Source organism: Petaurus breviceps, unplaced genomic scaffold, assembly GCF_028583685.1.
Source record: "Petaurus breviceps papuanus isolate PSGF00001 unplaced genomic scaffold, PetGlider_PUasm1.0 90879, whole genome shotgun sequence".
Classification (NCBI taxonomy): Eukaryota; Metazoa; Chordata; class Mammalia; order Diprotodontia; family Petauridae; genus Petaurus; species Petaurus breviceps.
The window spans coordinates 2,723,874-2,747,137 of NW_027187368.1; the positions used below are offsets into that span (position 1 = coordinate 2,723,874).

Here is a 23,264-nt window from a genome sequence, read left to right on the forward strand (position 1 = left end):
TTTCTCCTCTTAGTCGATTTAATTTGGATCCTTTGATTTGATTTCATTTGATTTGATCCTTGATTTGAGGTGGTGCAAGGAAGTTGGGCAAAGATGTGATCGCTCTCTTAACTGTCTTGACAGAACTTTCTGATCTTTAGTTTTCCCAGGTTGTTAGAAACCTAGTTTCCTCACTTGCTTCACTGGTGGTTCAGATATCAAAACTAGAGAGAACCTAAGAAGAGCTCTTACCTTATACTAATATATTTCAAGGGTTTATGACTTTGGAGGTATGAGTACTTTCTTCACTAATTAGATTATAATCCCTCTACCTTCCGTAAACCATGTTCTTTAATTGCTGTGGCCAAAAGAAAAAAAATATCCTGAGCCCAAAGTATTGGTGGGTCTCTTTTGATTTAATTCTGGTAATCCTAGGATAATAAATGCAGATTATCATCAGCATCGTGCTAGTAGCACTTATAGCTTGGTAGAAATTTCTGGAGTTTGAACTTTGCTCACAAGACTTTTGAACACCCAGAATTTTCTCTTTCATGATAAACTATTGGGAGAAGCCTTCAATAGAGAAGAGTAATTACACATTCTTGAAAGAGGAAAAGGCACTTCCATATGAAGTCATTGTGTTAGTTTTATTTAACTGCTTTGTTTTGTAATAAGGGACCTTTTATGAAGTGAGAGTAACCAGTGTTTGTAGTGTAAGAGTAAAATAAACCAATAAAATATTATAAAATTATTTTTAAGTAACCAATAAGTTATGAGAGACAATAATGACTATAATGAATACATAAAAGCATGGAAACTTACATGAATTGATTCAAAGTGAAGGAAACAAACAAGAAAATAATAAGCACATTGACTATAACAATACAAATGGAAGAATAATGGACACAAAACAATCAAAATAGAATGTTGCAAAATTACAAAGCCCAAGCTTGGAAGTAGAGATAGAACCCCTATTCCTTTGCAGAAGTTGCAGGGAAAGACCATAGGCAAAAAACATTGCATATATTGTCAAATTCCCACCCCATCCCCAACCATGTATTGATTGGATTTGTGGGGTTTTTCCTTCTTTTTTCATTTTTTTCTTCTTTTCTTGTTTTAAAAAAAATTCTTTGTTATAATGGATAGCTATCTAGGAAGTAGGAGAGAGGAAGAGAAACATGGGAGAAGTTTAGACAAAGCAAAAATAAAAGATGTCAATTAAATTTTATTTCAAAAAATGAAGTAAAATAGTAAGAACACAGCATGACATATTAGACAGAGAGCTAGGCTTGGTGTTAGAATAAAAGGCTTTCAAGAGACAACTCTGACATATATTGGTTCTGTGGCCCTGGGCATGTCACTTAACATTTTAGTGTTCTGGGCAACTCTCCAAGACTGCAAATTTTCATCTTCCCAAGCGGTTTTTCTTCATACAGATGTTCTTCTTGTTCTTCTCACTTCACTCTAAATTAATTCACAAAAGAATTCATAGTTTTCCTTGAAACCATTCATTTTGTCATTTCTTGTGGCACAAAAATATTCCATTACATTTGTATACCATATTTTATTTATCCATCTCCCAATAGATGGGTATGCCCTTACTTTTCAGTTTTATACTACTATAAAAAGAACGCCCCCACACACATACACATTAAAGTGATTTATTTTCCTCTTTCCTTGATATCTTTGTGATATAGGCCTAATAATGGTATGACTATGGGTATGGGTGACTTGGGGGCATTGTTTTAAATTGTTTGCAGAATGGTCGAACCAATTTACATCTTCACTGAGTACATTAATCTAGTGGTTTTCCCATAACCCTTCCTCATTAGTCAATTTCCCTTTTTGGGGTCAATTTTACCAATCAGATGGGTAAGAGGAAGAACCTCAAAATTGCTTTCATTTGGACTTTGCTATTAGTGATTTGGAACTTTTTTTTTTTTTTGGTGCTTTTTTGGAGAGCAATTGGGATTAAGTGACTTGCCCAAGGTCACACGGCTAGTTTTTTGTGTTAAATGTTTAAGTTCGGATTTGAACTCAGGTCCTCCTGACTCCAGGGCCAGTGCTCTATTTACTGAGCCACCTAGTTGCCCCAATTTGGAACATTTTTTCGCATGCTTATTGATAGTTTGGGCTTCTTCCTTTGAAAACTGCCTATTCATATCCTTTGACCACTAATCTATCAGGGAATAGCTTTTATTCTTATAAATTTGAATTGGTTCCTCTCAGATATATGACCTTGATCAGAAAAACTTGCTGTGAATACTTTTTCCCAGTTCCCAGTTTCCCTTTTAATTTTTAAATGTTTTGGTTTTATTTGTGCAAAAACTTGAATTGTATATAAGCAAAATTTTCCACTTTATCATCTGTGAACCTCTCTATCCCTTGTTTAGTCATGAACTCCTCCTGCAATTTCTTCCTTTAATTTGTTTATAATACCACTTTTGCATCTGAGTTATGCATCCATTTGGAACTCATATTGAAATGTACTGTGAGATACTAGTCTACACCTAATTCCTGCCAGACTGCTTTCTACTTTTCCCAGTAGTTTTTGTCTAATAGTCATTTCTTCCCCCGGTAGCTGAGGTCTTTGTGCTTTCTGAACAGTATGCTAGTGTGTTCATTTCCTTCTATGTGTTGTATACATAATCATTTCCATTGATAGACTTCTACTTTTTTAAACCAGTACTAACTTGTTTTGATGATTATTGCTTTGTAGTACAGTTTGAAACTTGGTATCATTAGGTCCCCTTCTTTCTTTCTTTTATCATTATTTCCTTTCATAGTCTTGACTTCTTGTTCTTCCAGATGAACTATATTTCAATATCTAAAAAAATAATCCTTTAATGATTTAATTGGTATAGGAATTAATTAACTGATTAAAGAAGAAATATCATTTTTATTTTATTGGCATGACCTACCCATGAGCAATTAATATTTTTCCAATTATTTATCTCTGTCTTTATTTTTGTAAAGAATGTTATAAAGTTGTAGTCAAATAGTTCCTAAGAGAATATTGGTAGTCTCCAAAATATTTTTATGCATTCTGCAGTTATTAGGCATTGAATTTCTTTCTATCTCTTCTTGCTGAGTTTAGTTAGTAACATACAGGAATGCTAATGATTTATATGGATTTGTTTTATATCTTGCAACTTTGCTGAATTGATTGCTTTTTTGTTTTGTTTCTAGGATTCACTAGGTAAATCATCATCTAATCTTTTTTTTTTTTTTTTTTTTTTTTTTTTCAATCGGGGTTAAGTAACCCGCCCGAGGCTACACGGCCAGTTATTTCTATTTCTGGGTGTGGTGCTGAGTGTCCGAGCCCGAGATTCGATCTCCAGGTCGTCCCAACACTGGAGCCGGTACTCCTACTCGCCGAGCCACCTGGCCACCCCTAAGCAATTGGGGTTAAGTAACTTGCTCAAGGTTACACGGCCAGATGTTTCTGGGTGGGTGCTACAAGTGTCTGAGCCCGGGATTCGATCTCCAGGTCTTCTCAACACTGGAGCCGGTGCTCTTACTTGCTGTGCTACCTGGCCGCCCCATCATCTAATCTTTAACCAGCACTAGTTTTGTTTCTTCTTTGCCTATTCTTATTCCCTGGATTTGTTTTTCTTTCCTTATTGCTATAGCTAGCATTATCAGCACTGTACCGAATAGTAGTATAGACAATGGATATCCTTGTTGTACCCCAATCTTATTGGAAAGTCATGTAATTTCTTCATTTTATGTGTTGACTTTTGATTCCAGAGAAAGACTATATACTATATTAAGGAAAAGTTCATTTTTTCCTTGCTTCTTAGTGCATGTTTTTAAAATTCATTAGAAATGGGTATTGTCAAAGGCCTTTTCAACATCAATTGATATAATCAGGTGCTTTTTATTATCAAGAGTTTATTATGTTTAGAGTTTTATTTATATTTGAACCTACTTTACCAGTATAAACTTTATATTTTTAATATGTTATAACTGCCTACTGACTAATATTTAATTTAAAATTTTCATATCAATGTTTATTAGGGATATTGGTATATAGTTTTATTGCTCTACTTTATGTATTAAACAATATTTGTATTATAGAGCTTGGAAAGATCCCTTCTTTTACTGTTATTGAAAACACTATATGTAATATTGGAATTTTTAATATTTCATATAATTTTCCTTTAAATTAATTTGGTTCTGGGGATTTTGTTGTTGTGAGTTCCCTTATGGCTTGTTCAATTTCTTTTTCTAATATTGGGTTATTTAAATAATATATTTCTTATTTTAATGTGGGTATTTTATATTTTTCTAAATATTTGTTGATGTCATCTAAATCACCAATTCTGTTGGCTTCTTTATTTCATCTTCAATTATTTCGAACTCTTTTTTATTTTTAATATGAATTATTTTAATTTCCTCTCTTTTAAAGAAATCAAAGGGACTATTTCTTTTAGTATTTCTTCTCCAAAAATGCTTCGAGTTTTATTTATCAAGACAATGAAGGTTTGGGGGGGGAGGTATTTGGGGTTTTTTGCTTTGAATTTTGTTAATCTTTTTCTCTTTGATTTAAAAGATTGTTATGTTGATGCTTAGTTGGGTGGGTTTTTTATTTGTTATTTTTCTAGTCTTTAAGAATTTAATGCCCAATTCATTAATTTATTCTTTTTCTCTTGTTGATGAAAGAATTAGAGATATAAACTTCCCCATAAAGACTACTTTAGGTCTACCCCATAAGTTTTACTATATTGTCTCATTGTTGTTATAATCTTTGATGAAATTTTCTATTATTTCTATGATATGTTTTTCAATTCACAGATAATTTGGAATTAAGTTTTATTGTATTTTGATAAATAAAGATACGTTTATTATTTTTTGCTTTTTTTATACTTTTTATGTTCCCAAAACATAGCCAATTTTTGGAAAAGTGCTATTTTGGTTGAAGCATATGTAAATTCCATTCTGTTCCCATTTAGTAATTGTCAGAGATCTTTCATATCTTATTTTTCTATTCATGTCCTTAACATTTTAAACTTTGGGTTGATTTGTCTGTGTTTGAAAGAGGTACCTTGGAGTCCACAATTATTATAGTTTTACTGCTTATTTCTTGCTATAGTATCAGTTTTGCTTTTACGCTTGTTTTGAAAATGTGAATTTGTTTCAGATAGATTAATAAAGTTTGCTTACATGTGATTTCATCTGCACGGAAAACTACATTGTTTTACAAGTTCCAACCCTTTCAATGCTCACTTTCACAAGCAAACTTCAAGTCTTTTTTCAAGTTAAAGTGTCATTTTTAAAATATATATCTTCTGGTACAATAGAAACTGTGGGTAGGGGGCTGGTCCACAGCTATGAACTTCACTATTGCCTTCTTCCATCGTGGCCACTTCTGGGGAGTACTACATCCTTGAGTTGGAACTTTGTCAGCCTGGTCAGTGAGAGTGGCACAATTACTGAGTAGCAATCTGAGGCCATGAATGCTTCCACTATTTGTGTATTTCTTAACTATTTAACATGTATAAAGCTATGCTACCATTTTTATTAAGATTCTATCTTTTTTAATATGTTACTGACAAATTTTTGAATATTTTATATGCGTATGAATATTATATAACATATATAGGAATATTTTAAATATTATGCACCTAACTCCATTTCCCCCATAAACCCTGTGATTTCTAATTGTGCAACTTTGCATCACATGATGATTTTTAGAAATGCATATGTTGCATTGTAGCAGAACTGAAATGTAATGGAAATATGATTTGCATGACTGCACATGTATAACCTATATCAAATAGCTTGCCCTCTCAATGGTGGGGGGAAGAGGGAGGGAAAGATAGAATTTAGAACTCAAAAATTTTTTTGAGGGGGGAAGGCAGGGCAATTGGGGTCAAGTGACTTGCCCAAGGTCACACAGCTAGTAAGTGTGTCAAGTATCTGAGGTCAGATTTAAACTCAGGTCCTCCTGAGTCCAGGGTTGTTGCTCTATTCACTGTGCCACCTAGCTGCCCCTGGAACTCAAAATTTAAAAAACTAAATATTAAAAATTGTTTTTACATGTAATGGGGGAGAAATAAAATATTAAATAAATAATTTAAGAACTGAAATGTGATTTAAAATTTAAAGGAAATATACATTTCCTTTAGGTGTTTAGGTGCTATATTATGTGAATTATATATATTAAGCACAGTTATTGATTCATTGTCTATGGTGCCTTTAAATGTAATGTAACATCCCTGAGTATCTCTTTCTATTGTGTATTTACTGTAGCCTTTTCTGATATCAGAATTGTTACCCTTGCTTTTTTGTGTTCAGAGGAGGCATAACAGATTCTGCTCTAGCCCCTCACTTTAAGTTCTTAGGAATCTTTATGCTTCAAAAATGTTTCTTATAAACAATATATCATGGGATTTGGAATTCTAATCCATTTCATTTTATGAGTAAGTTCATCACATTCCATTTCATGGTTATGAACATTAATTATGTATTTGCCTCTATCCTATCCTCTTGTACTTTTCCCTCTCTTTGCCCCACCTTTACAAAGAAAGTGGTAAAATAGGTTTGCCTAACATTTGTGATCTATTGAGATATTTCTTCTCCTCTCCTTTCCTCTCCTCTTCTCTCTTCTCCTCTCCTGTCCTCTTCTCTCTGTCTCTGTTTGTCTATGTCTCTCTGTCTCTCTCTCTGTCTCTGTCTCTCTGTCTTTGTCTCTCTCTGTCTCTGTCTCTGTCTCTGTCTCTCTCTGTCTGTCTGTCTCTCTCTCTCTCTCTCTGTCTCTCTCTGTCTCTCTGTCTCTGTCTCTCTCTCTCTCTCTGTCTCTCTGTTTCTCTCTCTGTCTCTCTGTCTCTGTCTCTCTCTCTCTGTCTCTCTCTCTGTCTCTCTCTCTCTCTCTGTCTCTCTCTCTCTCTCTGTCTCTCTCTCTCTCTGTCTCTCTCTCTCTCTCTCTCTCTCTCTCTCTCTCTCTGTCTCTCTCATTATTTTTCTAATTCAGGCTTCAAATTCCTATGCTGTTGGAGTTTGTTTTGCTTATGACTCTTTCTTTACCTATTCTGCTCTTCTTCTTAATGCCTCTCCTCTCTCTCCTTACCTATTTACCTGTTGAATTTAATGTATTTCTACACCATAATCTCTGTGTATTCAATCTTCCTTGAGATGAAAGTGAGGTTCATGAGAGGCTTATTTCCCCTTTACCCTTTATTTTTGAACTCTTCATCTTATTCACCTCTATCACATGACAGTGATTTTCTTCCCTTTTTTCCTTGTTTCTCCTTTGCTATAGTTTACCTTATCCTTCCCATTTCTGTCTTCTCCTGAGACCCACAAAACAGAGCACATCTATAACTAAGTCCTTTATCTGTCACATTTTCCTTTCTCTATGACCCTTCAAGATATTAGGGTTTGGGGGCGGCCAGGTGGCTCAGTGAGTAAGAGCACCGGCTCCAGTGTTGGGATGACCTGGGGATCAAATCTGGGCTCCGATACTCAGCACCACACCCGGAAATAACTGGCTGTGTAACCTTGAGCAAGTTACTTAACCCCAATTGCTTTTAAAAAAAGATATTAGGGTTCTCAGAAGGACATTTGTTTCTTATCCTTTGATTAACGTAGTCTATTCCAATTGAAGAAATTTGAGTACCTTTCTATGTTTCTCTTGACTCTCATGTTTCCATTTCAAAATTTCAATTCAATTATGTTTTGTTTTGTTTTGTTTTCATCAGGAATGCTTTGAGACTTCTACTTCATTAGGATTCCATTTTCCCCACTGTAAGATCATACTCAATTTTTCTGGACAGGTTATTCTTAATTGTAAACATATATCTTTTGTCTTTTAGAATCTCACTTTCCAGGCTCTTCTTTTCTTTATATGGCAGCTGCCAAGTCTTGTATTATTTTGACTGTAATGCTATGGCACTTAAACTCTTAGATTTAGCTAGTTGAAGGGTTTTTTCTTTAACCTGGAAGCTCTGGGTTTTGGGATATGACATTCTCGGAAGCTTTCATTCTGTGGTTTCTTTCAGGAGGTTATGAATGAGTTCTTTGCATTTTTACTTTGCTCTCTGATTCTAAAAGATCTGGTCAGTTTTTACTTATGATTTCTTGAAATATGGTATCTAAGTTTTTTGGGATTAAAAAAAATTTTTTTTGGATCACAGCTTTCAGGTAGCCCAACGATTCTTATATTATCTCTCCTTCACCTGGATTTTGGTTTTTTTTTGTTGTTTTTTTTTGTTTTTGAGGAGGGAAGGCAGGGCAATCTGGGTTAAGTGACCTGCCCAAGATCACACAGCTAGTAAGTGTTAAGTGTCTGAGTCTAGATTTGAACTCAGGTCCTCCTGACTCCAGGGCCAGTGCTCTATTGCACCATTTAGCCATGCCTGACTTGTTTTTTAGATGAGGTTTTTTTTTTTTACAATATTATATTCCTTATATTTTCTTCTGATTTTTCAACCTTTTGATTTTGTTTTAATATTTCTTATCTTATTGAATCATTTTCCCCCTGTGTTTCATTCTAATTTTCTGGGTGTTCAGTTCTTAGGAAGATTGATCAATGTTTGTTCTAAGGTATTTATCTTGGTCATATCTGTTTGTCATACCAATCCATTTTATATTCCCTGTTTCCTTTCTTCTAGATACTCTTGTAATCCTTGTGGCTAGGATACTATTTTCTCAAAGGCTCCATTTGAACTTGTAGATTTGCTCTTTTCTATTGAGTTTTACCACTTAAAAACCTAACAGTTCAAGATGTCCTCATTGTGTTTGGAGTTTTCTTGTGTTTAGCACCATCCTCAGTTTTAAGATTTCAATTTGCTTGAACTAAATTTTGCTGAAATGAATAGTGTGGGATAGTCCATGACTGGTCCTTATCATCATAGCTAAGCATAGACTCTACTTTCTGTTAAAAATAAAATTCTGACTTTGTTTTCTGTCATAGATCAGGCACAAGTTTCCTGGATTCTGGTTTGGTCAGAGGCTTCTTGGATGTGGTTGGGTCAGGGCTGCCTGGATGCTGGGTGGAGTGAGGCTTCCTAGATACTGCTCCAGGCTTATCTCCTATTATTGTGAAAAGCTTGGGAGCTGCCCTTCTCTGGGCATCTCCTACCAAGGATCAGAGGATTCCTTGTTCTGGGCTCTGGTTAGAGCATGTTTCCTGCCCTTGGGCTGCCCTGTGCTGAGTATTGATTGTCTCTTATCTCCTGTAAGAGCTCTGGGGTTAACCTTTATTGGGTACTGATCAGGGCCTATGTCCTATTTTAAGACTAGGTTGCTTTACATTGCACCTTCCATTTATCACAGATTTTTTACACTCTGGGCTTCTGTAGGATTCTGATAGTCTTTTTTGTCCAGGACTAGACTGGATGGAAGAGTATATAGCTGATTCTATTTGGTTTTATTTATTACTGGTCATTCTTGGGCATTTTTAAGATATTTATTGAGTTTGGGGGGGTGAACTGGGTCTGGCTCCTCAAATTCCTAATATGTTGTCATTTACCCACATCCCTTTCTAAAACCACAAAAACTGCTGCCAATCTGCTTTAGTTGAAGGAGTTTCCTCACCAGAAATTTCCTACACTAATGAAATTATAGATCTGGGTAAAAGAATATTCACACTAAATTAGAAAAAATATATTTATTTTATCTAGGAGGAAGTTTTGGGTCTAGGAAGTCATAGTGATGATAAGTATTTCCTTCTCTGGTGCCGACTAGAGCAAATCTTCCCTTTTCTCTGTAGCTTACTGATATTTTTTCTTGGCTTCTTCATAATTTTCTTTTTGTAAGCATTTGTAAGCACTCTATTTTAATGAAAATAGCCAGTCCCTTTTGTTTAAGGAGAACCTCAGCACTGCCATCTTCTCCACTCTTATGAATTTCTAAAACTTGTCTATATTCCCACCCTATCTCTATCATGTTACTATAGGTTCAATGCCATCTTCTCCCTTCTTTCAAAACATAACTTATATTTTCCCATAAAGATTTTCCTAATCCACCTCCTCCAAATCTAAGTGAAAGTCATTTTTCTCTCCTCAGATTTTTCATAGCACCTCAATTTGTTTTGATCTCTCCTTTGTCCCCTCTCACATTCTACCATGAATTTCATTTGTCTTTGTACATTAGAAAAGTTTAGCCCTTTTCAGTCATATCCAACTCTTTGTGACCCCTTTTGGGGGTTTTCTTGGCAAAGATACTGGAGTGGTTTGTCATTTCCTTCTCTAGACTCATTTTACAGATGAAGAAGTAGGGTCTAGTAATTTGTTCAAGGTCACATAGCTAGTAAGCTTCTGGAGCCAGATTTGAACTCAGAAAATGAGTCTTCCTGACTTTAGGCTCTGCACTCTATCCACTGTGCCACCTAGCTGTACAAATCACATTTCAACTCCCCATTTGACTTTAAGCTTCTTGAGGTCCAGGGTTATTTCACTTAAACCAAGCACAAAGTCTTATGCTCGTTAGGTACTTAATTAATGTTTGTTGAAATTGAAGCATTTTTTTTTCTTTTTCTTTTTCCTGTTTTTTTTTTAGGGGGAGGGAGGTCATGGCTAATTTAGAAATATTTGGAATGACTTAATTTGTATAATAGGTATTGTATTTCTTGCCATCTCAATGGGTGGGGAAGGGGCTAGAAGGAGGGAGGGAATTTTGGAATCGAAAATAAAATAAAAATGAATTTTCAAATAAAAAATAAATTCTTTTATGTTGAATTTTTAAAAATTAAATTGAATTTAACACCTTCACAGCTTAGTTTGTCCCATGGATAACAAGGCCAGCATGAGAATGATAGTGCCCTGGCTGTTAGATAAAATGCCAACTTGGATGTAGCCACTAGGTTTTCACTGGTTAATAAGGAGAAGCTTCTGGAATAAGCTTCTGGAACAGGTGGTAGAATTCATAATCAAAGAGAGTTGTCCTTCCAAGATCCAAGTCTATACGTCAATATCTCTCCCTTTGCCTGCCAGAGTTATGGACCTCATTGTCTTTATGCTTCAAAACAAATGCAGCTTGAGATCAATAAAGGCATTATTGGATCACATGGATGATAGCTTCCTCCTCAAGTTGGTGTGCTTCCTTGCCAGGAGAATTTAGAAAAAGCAAAGATCTGGTCCCCATATGAATGCTGTCCTGAAAATGGACAGCACTTGTAATGGTATTCTTTTCAGTGACCTAGAGGTGGAAGTTAGCATAACCCTAAGCCCTAGTGTTTTGTCTGAATGCCGCAGATCTGTGCAAGAGATGGGCTGGATCTCTGACCCCTGAACCAGTTGCTGTTTTTTCCATTCTAATTAGTTAGAATAATAATTTGATGAAGGGGATATGACAACCTTTCCTCCCTACATGCACACACACATACAGACATATACACATACACACAAACACACACATAGACACACAGACACACACAACAATCACTTCTGTGGAGTTCGCAACGATTCATCCAGGCTTTCTGCCTTAGTGTTTGCTGTGGAGACAGAAAGGTAATGTTCAGGTGTGGTCTCGTCAACAGGGTTTCTCCTTCCCCTTTGCCTATTATGCCAAGATAATAGGAACTGCCTAACAGCACTGTTTGGGAAGCACCCTCCCTTTCTTGCATCATTTTTGGTTATTACTTTTAGAGACGAAATTTAACTGAAAACAAATTAAATTGAATTTCATCTCTAAATCAAGGTTTGGTGGTAACTTCTAAAATATTTCTTCTGGCAATCCAAGCGAGTGAGTGAGAGGAGTGAGAGTAGAAAATATCAGAATCCTTGGACCCCAATTCTCAAGGAAGGAAGAAAAGGGAAAGGAGAGTGGGTAGGGGAAAAACGGGGAGAAAATGTGTAACTCAAAATCTTGTGGAAATGAACGATGTAAACTAGAAGTTAATAAAGCATTTGATAAAAAAATTTAAAAAATTTTTTAAAAGGGAAGGGAGGATAACTTGCTGGTAGAAAACTACTTACTTCTTCAAACACAGTGGCAACAACTGCAACAATCTCCAATGAAAACTAGTCAAAATTACTTTTTGTTATTTTATTATTACATAACAATATGTCATAATATTCTATATTCTAAGGCCACTTCCAGGTTTAGCATTTTATTTCACCATACTATGTTGTTGCTGCCCTTATCATATTCCATAATTAAAATCTATCAAAGATATTATACTTTATCCCATTTATTGCAGAGTACTTAATCCTATTTGTTACTTGTCTAAACTTATGGTTCAGAGAGGCATATACATGAAATTATCCTCAAAAGTAGAGACTGATCACCCAATCTTCTGCACCTGCATAAGGAGCAGAGTTAGTGGGAACCAGAGAGGAGAGATCTTGTCTTCTGGTTTCCAATTCTGAGAGAGAAAACATGCAGCTCTGACCTCTCTTAGGTCCTTGAAGATAGACAAAGACTGAAGAAGCTGACTATAGAAGAGAGGTCAGTTTGCATCATGTCCCTATCCCCACCTTACTACACTAGAGACTTTGGAGGAATTTCCCTTTGTGTGGGATCTGATTCTCTCTCCATTGATTGAGCGGAGTTATCTCATCTCCATTGGGAACACTCATTCATTCTGTATTGTATAGTACATATTCTCATCTGTATGGCTTCTCTAATTTGTTTTAATATCAACTTGTATAAGAGTTTATTCATTATTTGCTACTTGTGTTCACTGTGGAGCTGGCATTTGGGAAGGGAATCAAGCCTTGGATATATCAGTTGGAGGCATTCCTTCCCCCTTAAGTGATAGTTGCTAGGGGCACAGCTTGAACCTAGAGATTATTTCTCCTTTATATTAAATAGCAGTATTTTTTAAATATTTTTCCCTTTTTTTGGAAAGGGGAAGGTAGGGCAATTGGGGTTAAGTGATTTGCCCAAGGTCACACGGCTAGTTTTTTGTGTGTGTTAAGTGTCTGAGGCTGAATTTGAACCCAGGTCCTCCTGACTCCAGGGCTGGTGCTCTATTCACTGTGCCACCTAGCCACCCCAGCAGTATTTTTTTTTTAACAGATCGACATATTTCTAGCCCAGTATCCTCCTCTCTCTAGGGAGAGCAGAGTGGCCAGTCCCAGCCTCCTGTTTCCCTTCCTGACAGGAACCAAAGTATTTGTTGAAAACTTTGGGTAGGGTGAGGAGGTATCTCTTCTTGCTGCCCTTGAAAGCCACATCTGGACAGACCCATGTGGACAATACAACCTACACAGGTATGAAATGATACGCCCCCACACACCCCCACACCCCTTATGCATTATTGTTCTATTGTAGAAGCATTCTCAGAAACCTTCTCAGCTTGTTCTCTTTGTATGAAGTCAAAATCAGAAGTCAGATTCACAAAATTCTAGAGCCAGAAATGACAATATGAACATAGAATGTTAGAACATAAACCACAGATTGTTAGAGCTGAAAGTGACCTTAGGACAAAGGAAGTCAAGTGTTGAAAAAGAATATTACAGCAGTAAGGTCCTTTGAAGCTGTCTATTCCAAGTTTTGCTAGATAGGGCAATGGAGGCCAAGAGAGGACAAGTAAATTGTCCAAAAAACAAAAAACCCCAGTAGGTTCCTAAAACATATACCTCCAGATTTGTTCATTTATTTTTTCATTACCCCAAACTTGCTGACTCCCAGTCAGAGATAAACTCTTCTGGCCCCTCCGATAAGAATATAACTCATGCCAACCACACATGGCTATGAGGATGCAAGCCTCAATACAGACACTGCTACCCCCAACAACGTCATGTTTTTCAGGGAAGCTGCTTTGGGTGGAGGCTTTAGTGCACAAGGGGATCCACACTCATCCCTGTGGGTAAGAGAATGCATAAGGCTCTTATCTTTGTAGGCTTCCCCAAGAACTGAGAGCCTTACTAGCCCTTCCTTCCTGTGGGAGGGGAGGGTTGGGGTGGACAGGATTAAACAGACAACCAGAAAAGTCATCTGTGCATTCTCACTGAACACACATAGGAGGGAGCATGGTATAATGGAGAAAACTTGGGATCGGAGGCCCTGGATTCAGATCCTGCCTCTGGCATTTAATAACTATGTGACCTTAATATATCATATAACCTCTTTGGGTTTCAGTGTCCTTATCTGTCAGATATTATCTCACAGAGCTATGGTGAAGGTGAAGTGAGATCATATGTGTAAAGCTTCTTACAAACTTTAAAGTGCTTTGTAAATATTAGTTGTTGTTGATATTATGATGTATCAGTGGCAGCATTCATGACAGCTAGGTGGTGCAGTAGATAGAGCACTAGCCTTGGAATTAGGAAGACCTGGGATAAAATCCAGCCTCAGATACTTAGCATGACCCTGGGCAAGTCACGCACCTCTGTCTGTCCCAGTTTCTTTATCTGTAAAATGGAACTACCAAATAGTACCTACCTTACAAGACTTCTGGGGAGACAAAATGGGATATTTGAAAAGTGCTTTGCAAACTGAAAGTACTCTATAAGTGCTACCTAATATTATTATTATTATTATCTTTTACTTTGCCTTTGATCCCTTACTCAGTGCTCTAATTCGCAGTCCCCCAATGTTCCCACTGGTTAGAATCTGTTTCCTAAATTTGTGGTTAGCTCACTATAATTTGCCTGTCTAGACCTCTGTTTGCCATCTGCTACTAAGTTTCCTTGAAGCTAACTAGGCCTGTCTGAAACTGACCATCCATCAGCCCATGTTCCATGATGTTCAAAGGTTCACTAGTGAACAAGTAACTGTTCTTGATAAAGGTCCCTTTCAACACCAAGAAACTTGGTTCAATAAGAGACTGAGGCTACCATCAGAAACTGAACTTAGCCATGAGGTCTAAGTGAAAAAGAAGCCCATGTGACTTACAAGGACACAAAGATGTGCCATCATCATCATCACAACATCTGTGCTTTCATTAGTAGCCCTTCTGCACCTTAGCAGACAGTTTCCTGATTGACAGTGGTGAAAAAAATTCATCCCCTGGCAACCAGCCCTCTAACAATGAGCCTCTAGGCACCCAGTCCAGCAGCCATGGAGTCTATCTGCAATCCATCTCCACAGTTTTCAGGCTGAGTAGAAATGGTCAGAGTTCATATTCTATTGGATAGCCTTTGAGACCCATGGTCCCCTCCATGCCAAAAGGAAGGGATTATTAGTATTGTTGCTGCTAATAGAAATAATAACCTAGTCTTTGTAGGACTTTATGCAAAATTTTTTAAGTACGAAAAGGGTTATGTACTTGAGTCTTAAGATCTAGGTTTAAACCTTGGCTCCATCACCGACTAGACATTTCCTTTCTTGGGGTTTCAGATTCCTCCTCTATAAATTGGGGATAATAATGCTTGTATTACTTTTCTCATGAGGCTGTGGTGAGAAAAGTGCCTTGCAAATTTTAAAGGGCTATAAAAGTGTGAATTGCTATTATAACAATTTTTAGAGCTTTTTAATTTTTACAGCATGCTTTCCTTACTCCTACTCATGAAATAAGTAATAACACCATTACTTTTCCCACTTAAAAGATGAACAAGGGACAAGTAGGTGGAACAGTGAACAGAGCACCAGCCCTAGAATCAGGAGGACCTGAGTTCAAATCCGGCCTCAGACACTTGACACTTACTAGCTGTGTGACTCTTAGGCAAATCATTTAACTCCAATTGCCCTGCCTTCCGCCTCCAAAAAGAAAAAAAGGAAGCTCTGAACTGAAGTGGGAAAATGACTTCAGAAAGTAGCAGCAGCTAATAAATGTCAGAGATCAATAATAAAATTCAAACCCAGATCTTCTGGCTCCAAATTCAATGTACTTTTACCAGATTGCCTTATACATTTCAACTTTTTCATCATCATCACTACCAGTGTTCATTACAACAGCAACTTATTTTGCTGGACATCTTAAGCTTTAGAGGAGTAGACAGTACATTGGAAATAACTTCTTCAATGTGCCACCTTGTGGCTAAGACTTATAACTACACTATTTCATTCAAATAAATTCAACAATTTTGTGGAACAAGTTCTAGGAGGCTGGAGAGCCCTGTGAGAGCGCCCTGCTTTACAGAGGTATCAAATTCAAATAAAAATGATCCCTGTGGATCTCATATTGACACATGAGCATTATCAATATTATATATTTTTATTTATTTTATTAAATATTTCCCAATAACATTTTAATCTGGTTTCCCACCACTTAGGAGTTTAGGAGGCCATGAGTTAGACAAATCTACATAGAATGTAGGAGGTAGAGACAAAGTTATTGCTTTCATTCTTTCACAGTATGGGTAGGCAAAGAGGGGAGGGGAGAGGAAGAATCAAGATACATGAAACAGTCTAATAAAAAAAAAAGAATGAAATAAATAATGGGATTCAGCACTGTGTGTGTTGTAGGGAAAGCATTAAGAGTCAGAAGCCTTAATTTGAAATTGCAGCAACACTTAACTAGCTATGTAGACTTTAGCAAGTCACTTATAAGAGCTCTGTGCCTCCATTTCCCTACTGGTCAAGTGAATGAAAGGCAGGATGGTGTAGTAGATAGAGAGCACATATTGGTTACGTGACCCTGGAGGCATGTCAATTAACCTCTCTGGACCACTAATAGCTCTCTGAATTACAGAGAAAGTGTCTATCTACATTGGTAGAAGTTCCTCTGCAGCAATAAAATCATAGCTTTAAAAAAATTGGGGTATAATCTTTGTACTATCTACTTTACAATCTCATTGAAAAAAGGATTTGTGAGTTGTCACTATTGTTGAGAACCTAAATGAAGGCTCACAGATCATGCCTATTAATAGAAAACCAGAAGTTGGAGAGATCCCTACAGCCTTGAGTGGTTTAAAATGACTTTCTGGGGGTGGCTAGGTGGCGCAGTGAATAGAGCACCCGCCCTGGAGTCAGGAGGACCTGGGTTTGGATCTGGCCTTAGATACTTAACACACACACAGAAAAACTAGCCATGTGACCTTGGGCACTTAACCCCAATTGCCCTCCAAACAAAACAAAACAAAACTTAAAAAATGACTTTCTGTAGGAAGGGGGTCTTGAGTTGAACCCTGAATGATGGGTAGGGTCTGCATAGCCAGAGCAGGGTGTATTGGGCATCTTTTCCAAGGAGAACAGTGATCTATCTTTGGAAAAATAGGCCTGGGAGAAACCTTAAGGATCATGCAATCCAACCTGCTTGTTTTTACAGATAAGGAAAATGAGACACCTCAAAGAAAAGGGACTTGCCTCTACGCCTTAGTGAGAATGTGTCAAATAGTAGTGTTCTCATTTCTAAAGGATGTGTAGAGAATTATTAAATCTGAGGCAATGAGGTAGAGTAGAAAGAACACTGAATTTAGAGTCAGAAGGTCAGGAGTTCAAGCCTTGACTCTGCCATTTATTACCTGTGTGATCTTGTGGAAAATCACTTTGCCTCCCTGGACCTCTGCCTCTTCACCTGTGAAATGAAATGGATATTCTATCCCTTGTAACTCTAAAACTATGTTTTAAAAATCTGCTGCCTCAAAGGTCCCCTCCAATGCTAAAATCATATTGTTTAGATATTAGGAAGAGCTTCCAGGGTCACCTAGCATCTACTCTTGTCTCTAGGCAGTACTTCAGGTAGATCTACTATCATCATTGTCATCATTATCACCACCATCACTGCCACCACCAACAACAAAAAACAGCACCCAGGGTGGCCAGGTAGCACAGCAAGTAAGAGCACCGGCTCCAGTGTCAGGATGACCTGGGGATCGAATCCTGGACTCAGACACTTAGCACCCACCCCGAAACACCTGGCCATGTAACCTTGAGCAAGTTACTTAACCCCAATTGCTTAGGGGAGGCCAGGTGGCTCAGCGAGTAAGACCACTGACTCCAGTGTCAGGATGATCTGGGGATTAAATCTGGGCTCAGATACTCAGCACCACACCCAGAGATAACTAGCCATGTAACCTTGAGCAAGTTACTTAACCCCAATTGCTTTAAAAAAAAAAACCAGCACCCATTTTGGTTGAGTTATAGAATAATTATTTTTTAAGTATTGTCATTTTATTGACTTTTAGTATATAGCTTGAAAACAGAAACTATGAGTAAACAGAAAAGGGAGAAGGAAAGATTAGACACAAAATAACAATCAATTCTAACTAACAATAATAATCATCATTGGATTATAATGACATTCAATTCTATGGTGCCTTAAGGAAGCATTTTTCTCAAAACAACCCGGTGTAGTGCAGTAGATACTACAAGTATTACCCCTCTTTTTTTTTTTTTTGCTTTTTTTTTGGAGGGCAATTTGGGGTTAAGTGACTTGCCCAAGATCACATGGCTAGTTTTTGTTTTAAGTGTCTAAGGCTGGATTTGAATTCAGTTCCTCCTGACTCCAGGGCCAGTGCCTCTATTCACTGCGCCACCTAGCCACCCCTATCCCTCTTTTTAAGGATGAGGAAATTGTCTCAACAGAATGAAATGATACAGTGTTAGATGTGGTGTCAGAGCCAATATTGGAATAAAGGTCTTTTGAGTCTACAGGCTCCTTTGACTACATTTTCCTATTACATATCAGGCAGTGAAATGCAGTGGAAGGAGGTAGCTATGTTGTGGTAAAAAGAGCACTGAATTTGCAATCAAATTTGGCTTCAAGTCCATGCTCTGTCAGTGACCCCTTGTGTGACATTGAGCAAATACTTCCCCTTTCCAGGCTCAAGGCTTTTTATCTGTAATAGGAGGGCTACATACAATACTAGTAATGTTGAGAAGCCCTAAGGAGAAAACAGCTGGAAAAATACTTTGGAACTGTCAAGTGAAGGATTGAGGTTATTGGTTGCCAAGGGTTAACAAAGCAAGGTCTTGGTGATTACACTGGAAATGTGGCCCAGCTCTGGGCCAGACTGGGGAAGGTTTGGGTTTGGGTGGAAATTCATGTACAAGGCTTATCCAAAGGATTCGGCTATTGGGGCAAACCCATATCTTTCCCCTCGGTGCTAAAGAGCATTCTGGAATCCATTAGTTAATTCAGACTGAGTAAACTCTCCACTCTACTCCACGCCAAAGACTATAAAAAGGAATATTGAATTGTTCCTCAGAGAGGCCCTGGCTTCCTCAAACTGGCTATTCAGGATTTCTCCCAGACACAAGCTCAATTCCCAATCAAGACAGGGGGACCTCTGCCATAGCAACAGGGTTGAGGAAGAAGAGGAGTTAGAGAGGGAGAGGAAGTAAGAGGAGCAAAGAGAAAGAAGGGAGAAAAGTCAAGGAAAGTTGGGGAAACAAATGTGTTTGTGATTGGAGGGGTGAGTGAACCAGAGGATCGGTATTTGTAAATGTCATCAGGCTGGCTTTGGCTCTAAATCAAAAGGATAGATTATGGATAGAGAGTGGTGAGAGGAAAGACAGGGTAGGGAGGATTTGGAGTTAGTAAAGAAGTAAGGAATGGGGAAGAATAAATGTAAAACACATATATGCAGCTGAGGTACAAAAATCAGGTTATGGCTCTTTGTGAGTCAGGTGATGAAGGAAGAAAGGAGGAAATGTAGTCAATGAAAAGAACAGTCACCAAAGTAGGAGACCTGTGATCTGCCATTTATTCATTATGTGATCTTGGACTAGAACCATCAATAGCTCCCTATGGCCTATGATATATATATATATATATATATATATATTTTTTTTTTTTTGGAGGGGAGAAGTCAGGGCAATTGGGGTTAAGTGACTTGCCCAAGGTCACATGGCTAGTATGTGTTAAGTGTCTGAGGCCAGATTTGAACTTAGGTCTTTCTGACTCCAGGGTTGGTACTCTATTCACTGCACCACCTAGACACCCCTGGCCTATGAAATATAAATCCTTCATCTTGGCATTGAAAGCACTTCATAACTTGGACCCATTCTACCTTTCCAGACTTATTGTACATACTTCCCTTTGTGCATCCTTAATTCAAATCAAACTAACCTACTCGTTATTCCCTAAATTTTGCATTAATATTCATCCTCCATGACTTTGTGCACTCCTCAGGTCTGTAATGCATTTCCTTCTCACAAGCACTTCTGAGAACTCTACCTGCCTTTAAGGTTTAGCCTATGTGCCATCTCCCCCAAGAAATCCGTCATTAGCTCTTCAGTTAGTGTTCTCTTCCTCCCAAATGATCTTGTACCTATTTATCTGTGTCCCCCAAATAGAATATAAGCTCTATGAGTGAAAGGACTCTTTTTATCTTGTCTTTGCATCCTGCCCCCCCCCCCAGCGTCTAGCTTAGGGCCCCTGCATGCAGAATGTGATCAATACTCTCTTTCAGGATTTTTCTGGGAAACTTCTTCCTCTCTCTAGACTTGTAGACTCACTTACAACATGAGAGTTGTAGTCAATGACTTCTAAGTTCACTTCCATCTTCAAGTAGAAACTCGAAGTTGAAAAATAAAAGATACATTCTGCCCCCAAAGAGCTCATATAACTCTGGGGAATGGGGGCAGGAGGTAAAAGACAGGGCAGGTATTCAGCTAAATATAACAGCAAGTTGAGTACAATGGGGCAAAGGAGAGATGTCAACAAAGTGCTTTAGGAAAGTTTGAGAAGAGAAAGGGCATTTTCAGCTGGGGAGCTCAAGGAAGATGGCCCAGAGCTGAGCCCCACAGGAAGAGAGTCTGAAAAGCCACGATGAAGAGGGACTGCATTCTAGACTTGGCAATCAGCCTGCATGAATGCATGGAGGCAGGAGAAAGTAGGTCAAGCTCAGAGGGTCATTATCAGAATCCGTTTGGTGAGATCATAGATACATGAAAGGGACTGTTTTACTCTATAAGTAATATTGAGCCACTGAAGTTTTTCTTTGTTGAGGGGTTAAGGGTGTAAGGAAGGCAATGACAATGTCAGACTTGGACCTTAGGAATGTTATTTTGTCATCTGTGTGGGGTAAGGATTAGAAGCCAGGGGTTTGGAAGCAGTATGATGCAGTGGTATAAGCAAGAGGTAATGAGTACCTTTTTGTGTTTGAAAAAAAAAAAGGATTCCCTGATTTTCTCTCTCCCTTTATCCCATTTTAATTTCTTTTTTTAATTAATTTCATTTTGATTAATTTCATTTCTTTTTAATTTCTGGGAACAGTTATCAAATCAAATTACCATTTCTGGACATCATATATCAATCAATCAATGGTCCCATAACTCTATTCACCATTCTTAACTTCCCAGACCAAAATTCACCTACCTCCCTGGCAAGTATTTCCCTCTATGTATTGTCTTCCCCTATTAGAATGTACCACCTTGTACCACCTCACACCTATCAGATTGACTAACATCACATAAAAGTAAAATGACAAATGCTGGAGGGGGTGTGGAAAAATAGGTACACTAATGCACAATTGGTGGAATTGAGAATGGTCCAACCATTCTCAAGAATAATTTGGAACTATGGCCAAAGGACTATAAAACTCCATACCTTTTGACCTAGCAATACTGTTACTAGAGATCAAAGAAAAATGAAAGAGACCAAGAAAAAGGAAAAGGACTCATATGTACAAAAATATTTATAGTAGTTCCTTTTGTGACAGCAAAGAATTGGAAACAAAGGGGATGCCCATCAATTGAGAAGTGGCTGAACAAGTTGTGGTGTGCATTTATGATGGAATACTATTGTGCTGCAAAATATAATGAAGAGAATGGTACCAAAAAACCTGGGAAGGCCCATATAAGCTGAAGCAAAGTGAAATGAGATGAACTAGAAGAACAATGTACACAGTAACAGCAATGTTGTAATGATAATCAACTATGAAAGACTTAGCTACTCTAATCAATATAATGATCCACAACAATTCCAAAGAACTCATGATGAAAAATGCCATCCACTTCCAAAGAGAGAACTGATTAACTCTGAGTGGAGATTGAAGCATATTTTTTTCAATTTATTTTTCTTGCTTGTTTTTGTAACATAGCTAATGTGGAAATATGTTTTGCATGACTTCATATGTATAATGAATATCATATTTCTTGCCTTCTTGATTGATGGGGGAGGGGTGGAGAGAGAGATAGAATTTGGAACTGAAAATAAATTTTTTTAAAGAATGTAAACTCTTGAATGTAGACTGTTTTAACTTTGTATGTGTACTCTAAACCATGCATAGTCTTGTGTACAGGAAGCATTTAACAAACACATTTTCTTCCATCCATCCATCTATCCACCCATTCATTCATTCAAGAAGTCAGACTTGAGAAATAAGGGAGAGGGAAGAATCAAACTTGGAGGTTTCTGGTCCATGTTTTAAGGGTCCTTTCAGCTCCAACATTCCAGATTCTGATTTGTAGTGATCTATCTACAATCTGTGTTGTCTTCTACTTCTAACATTTTGCTCCACTCAAATTATACAGAATTGGATGGCCACTAAACACAGTGTCTGAAACACAGAACAACAATATATCAAACATAATAAGTGGTCACGCAACATATGATGAATGACTAATAAGCTTGCCAAATGCCAATTGCTAAAAACAATACATTTGATAAAACAGAACACAACAAGTGTAGCAAATTACAATTTAAGCCAATCACAGTTTCTAAATGAAAATGTAACAAATAACAAGGGACTGACCTTGAATTAAGGTAAACGTGATAAATAATGGGACGTGTCTTGATATAGATAATAGCCTGGGAGTCAGAAGGCAAGGTTCAGCTCTCTGTTACTGCTAACTTGCTTTCTGATATTGAACAAAAATCACTTTCTCTTTTCTGGGCCTTAGTTCTTTCATGTGTAAAATGGAGAAGTTGTACTCTTTTGAGTTAAAAAACTATGTAGAATGTGAGTAATGTTAATGGTTTAAGTTATTCTCACTGTTCGAAATGCTTGAATTTTAATAGAAGATTATTGAAGACTGGAAATCCATCCCTTCTCTCCACTTCTGCTGTTCCCATCTTCCTTCAAGCTCTCATCATCCTTCATCTGGATTATTGTAACATTCTCTTAACTTCTCTCTTTGTCTCCAGCATCTACCCTTTCTGCTCTGTCCTTCATGCAGCTGCTGAAGTGGTCTTCCTAATGCACAGCCTTCATCACACGACTCCTCTGCCCAAAGATATTCACTGCTCTCCTTTGCCTATAGGATAAATGCTGTGCTCCAATTTGAGGCCATCCTTAATTAGCTTAAAACTACCTGCTTCACCCAGTCTATTGCAATCGATTGACAAATTTATTGGGCACTTACTATGTGCTAGGCACTGTGCTAAGTGCTGAGTATACAAAGAAAGACAAAGATCCTGCCCTCAAGGAGTATATATTCTAAATGGGGACACAACATGTAAATAGCTAGATTTGTACAAGATAGATATAGATTCGGTGGAAGGTCATCTCAGAAGAGAAGGTGGAGAAGAAGGAGAAAGTGAGGGACTCAGGAAAAGGCCTCCT

General features: G+C 37.6%; 1 long non-coding RNA gene across 1 annotated transcript in view; it reads right to left on the bottom strand.

Moving 5' to 3' along the window:
* Positions 1-774: 774 nt before the first annotated feature.
* LOC138150509 (uncharacterized) overlaps positions 775-23,264 on the bottom strand; it is a 42,346-nt gene continuing 19,856 nt past the window's right edge. Inside the window, exon 3 of the long non-coding RNA XR_011165576.1 lies at positions 775-1,443. This is a non-coding gene — a long non-coding RNA (uncharacterized lncRNA). The remainder of the gene's footprint in view (positions 1,444-23,264) is intronic.